We start from the raw sequence: 4,274 nt of genomic DNA on the forward strand, positions 1-4,274 counted from the left end.
AATGTGCAAATCGCTGTTGGATTGATTCCATATTCGCCTGATTTCAAATATTTAATGAAACAGACAGCATTGACTATTCCCGATCCAATGTAAATTTTATCCACGCACTAAGAAGATTATATAACTTATTATTTGTAATAAATAGTGGCGGCTGACCATTATGACGATAAATAAATAGTCCAAAATAATATAAAACACTTTTCTGCAGCGTATCGATTCGATTTCGATGAGCTTCCAATGTATCTCCCTGCGAAAACCACCGCGTCCTGCCACCAGGCGTCTCTGTATGGCGCCGTACAACCACATGACCTCATCACGGACGCACTCACGGGCGCAATGCCTCATACACTCACAGAGCTTCCCTTCCTGAATGCCCAGTACGATGATGGTGCGCTTTAGTGTGTGAATACTTACGATTCATTTTGCTTTTACTTGTTTTATTCATTTATTTATTCTTATATTTATTTTTTATTTTCTACTTTTAAATAATCTATTTAAATCTATCCTCACAACGAAATATTGACCTAGTAAATATCATCACAACATAAATAAGACAATAATATGTTTATCAGACTTTGATATAATCCGATATAAGAATTATCACGACATTTCGCGGGCGACGAAATAACAGTAACGATGACATCATTGCTTTACATCATTCTATGACACGAATAACGAGATTGCTTACTCGTTTCCTATTAAATTAGCAAAGGTTAATATCAGGATTATCACACTAGACTAAATAACACGGACGATGACATTATTCCTTTACATCGATCTTCGACACGATATCAGGTAAATCTGACAGCGAGATTGTTTCCTTGTTTTAATTAGCAAACCTTAAGAGGAAGAGGTCTCGTCGAGCATTCTATGAACGGCCGCTCGCATATACGTCCGCAGACACCAACGAGATTAACCGTACGTATTAACTGCTGCTAATGCACCTAACTACATTACCGCCGACATTATATTGTACGCAGCAAGCTCGTTAGTAAGGAACAATCCCTCGGTATAGGTCGCAGCGTAGATCACGTGTTTACAGTGCAGGGAGTCATGGATAACAACAGCCGACCCCGGCAGCTGGTGGTTGTTGTTGTCGCCGTTGTCGTTGTCGTTGTTGTTGTTGTTGTTGTTGTCGTTGTCGTTGTTGTTGTTGTTGTTGTTGCTGCTGCTGCTGCTGTTGTTGTTAGTGTCGTTGTCGTCGTTGTTCTTATTGTTGTTGGTGTTGTTGCTGTTGTTGTTGTTGTTGTTGCTGTTGTTGCTGCTGCTGCTGATGATGATGTTGTTGTTGTTTATTTTTACGTTCACCAATATTAGCTCATACTTCTACCCTGTGGTCAAATATGTTACTTATCATCCGCCGCTAGGGTTGCGGCGGTGCTATAGCTACATGTATCTGTGGGATTTATTCGGTCTTTCTGTCCTGCAGTCGCGCGGACGCTTGCAATTCTGCTATTAAAATGTGCTCCTAACATTATGTCTGTGCTAGTGGCGGTGCTATAGCTGCATGTGACTGTGTGATATATTCGGTCTTTCTGTCCTGCAGTCGCGCGGACGCTGGCGACTCTGCTGTCTATCGGCATGGCCGCGCTCGCCGCCTCTCCCCTCACCTGTCCGCTCATCTATGTCATCATCGACCTGCTGCTCGCTTGTCGCCACGGAAGCGGACTGGTACGTGCGACAAACATGTATGTGTGTATGTGTGTGTGTGTGTGTGTGTGTGTGATATAAACATAGGTTCCGATGTGTTTCGGGCTACTGCATTTTATTTAGTTTAATTTATCTGGGTTAACTATTTCATCGCCTCGGTTTTTCGTTGCCGTCCGATTTATGAACTTGTGTTTCGAATCTCGATTCAACCGATCTTTAATCTCACTCAGAATCTGATTTGCAATCAGATTCATAGTCTTTATCTACCGTGCTAGGGTCGTTATTATTATGATTTTGCCGTTATGTTTCGTATATTATCGGTGATTAATACTCCTGAGTTATTTATTTCGCTTACCGGTTTAAAATGGCGGCCTCTAGCGGCTGGCTGCTAACCTCTTCTCTCCCTCTCTAACTCGTCAGACGTGGGGTCGGCGGGAGACAGAGGAATGAGTGTTTAACGATGAGAGGATCTGATGGTTATTGTATAGCATCGTGGGGTCGTTGTGCGCAGGCGTGGCGTATTTTCGCTTCGCTCTCGTCTGCGCGCGACGCAAGAGAGAGGCGAACGCAAAAATATGTCGTGGTTATTTTTTTATCCGGGTAGATAGAAGAATCTTCCATTTGTTTTCTAGACGAGTTGCGTGCGTGCGTGCGTGCGTGCGTGCGTGCGTGTTTTATCGGTCTTGTCCGCTGTTTTGGGAAGGCTCCTGCGTGATCAAACCTCACCTGTTCCCGCCAGGGGGCGAGAGAGAGGCATCCGCTAGCTATAAGACAGCCGGCGTCGACCACCAGCGTTAGGCTTTGTTATTGGCGATGTCCTATCGTCGTCGGCGACGCTAGTGAAACACCCGGATGTCGTCGGCCATGTTAACGGTATGCAATAACGATGTTCGGCTGAGCAACTGCTCTAGCAACGGACGCGAAGGGGTTCGGTGGGATTAAATTACGCGTGTGTCGCCCTCTGACGAGCACTGTAGCTACTACTATATACCCGGGAGCATTCTGGGTGGGTGGTTTTTTTTGGAGGGGTATGTTCGGACTTGCCGTGAAGCTGATGTGTTCTTTGTGACCCGTAAGCTGTTTTCTTTTTTCTAATTAGGTGGTATCACGTACTGGCTCTCTTTCTCTCTCTCTCTCTCTCTCTCTCTCTCTCTCTCTCTCTCTCGGTGCATTACATTAAATACTGTAGTTACAAGTGCTTTGCAGAATTTAATAAATCTTTGAATATTACATTCACTGTTGACTTCGCTGACTCCTTCTCTGTGATTGTCTGATGTTTTGGTGCTGTTAAATATGCGTGCGTGCGTGATTGGCGTGAGCGTATGTGTGTGTGCGTGCGTGCATGTGTGTGTGGGTTCGTGCGTGCATGTGTGTGTGCGTGCGTGCATGTATGTGTTCGTGCGTGCGTGCGTCCTTCAAATGAACCAATGATGACGATGAATATACGGCCACTTTTTGGTGCCGATTATCGAAACGCTGGTGATGCTAACGATAAGACACGTTCGCTGCTAACCCCCGTTAATGTGAACGCACGGCAGCTCTGCGTGGAAGCAATCTCTACTTACCAACCTCGCGAACTATAAGGCCAGGTTGTGATAAGCCATCTTACGGTCTCACGCACGCAACCGCAAGAGATGCGAGCGTGAGAGAATGACTTTCAATGTATATACGTAATCCGACCAAGAAGTATAAATAGAGGTACCTCCATTCTACTTTTATGAATTCGACACGACCTGCGGTGCACTGACGCTAGCACCTATTACATCAAGAGCCCATTAAACCCTTTATTAATTAATGGTTAATGGGCTCTTGATTACATCTATTGTTAGCAGCGCTTCGCTAATATCCGCCTTTTCTAGCAAGATGGTTATTGTATGACCTTTTTTTCGTCGCGAAGAACTATCGCGGTGTTATACGGATGGCGAGCGATAGCGTGTTAGCGTGGCGTACGCCGCTAGCGCCATTTTTATTATGCGATCATCTCTCAATTAGGTCAAGATATTAATACACGTAGACAAATCTAGCTTCATCTAGGCGTGCACATTACCGATTACCTTAGCGTAAAGGTTACTGTGAGTTTGTGTTCGTATAGGCTATAAAACAGTCAATGAACAGCAACCTTGCGATTGGAATCTTGAGATTCGCGAAAGTAAAATGTGCGAACGCGAAAAACAAGTGCACGTAGTTAGGTGACGCAAATTTTTACAGACTGGTGTACGTATTTCGATACGTAGACACGGCTAGCATAGCGTAGAGACAGCATAGCGGTCGAAGGCACCTCGCGAGAGCGAAAATCATGCGCTAGTGATGTTGACATTATGTAAACAAATCTACTTTGAAATGTAGATCGATGCACAGATTGGTGGACAAAATGATGCGCGAGTGCTCTATGACATGTTACCTTTACTATATACACTTAGTGTTGTGCAAGGAGTACCGATAAGTATCAGAACGATCGAGAAATTATGAAAACGACAAAAACGGAATTTTATTTTATATTTTTATATTATAACCACACACATAGACACCCTGAACACATAGACGCGCGCGCACGCACACACACACACACACACACACACGCACACACACACACACACACACACACACACACACACACACACGCG

The 4,274-nt window shown here is 44.5% G+C and overlaps 1 long non-coding RNA gene across 1 annotated transcript in view; it reads left to right on the forward strand.

Moving 5' to 3' along the window:
* LOC106811796 overlaps positions 1-2,886 on the forward strand; it is a 10,347-nt gene extending 7,461 nt beyond the window's left edge. Inside the window, exon 2 of the long non-coding RNA XR_001394202.1 lies at positions 1,738-2,886. This is a non-coding gene — a long non-coding RNA (uncharacterized LOC106811796). The remainder of the gene's footprint in view (positions 1-1,737) is intronic.
* The last annotated feature ends 1,388 nt before the right edge of the window (positions 2,887-4,274 follow it).

This window comes from Priapulus caudatus, unplaced genomic scaffold (assembly GCF_000485595.1).
Source record: "Priapulus caudatus unplaced genomic scaffold, Priapulus_caudatus-5.0.1 Scaffold575, whole genome shotgun sequence".
NCBI classification, from domain to species: Eukaryota; Metazoa; Priapulida; class Priapulimorpha; order Priapulimorphida; family Priapulidae; genus Priapulus; species Priapulus caudatus.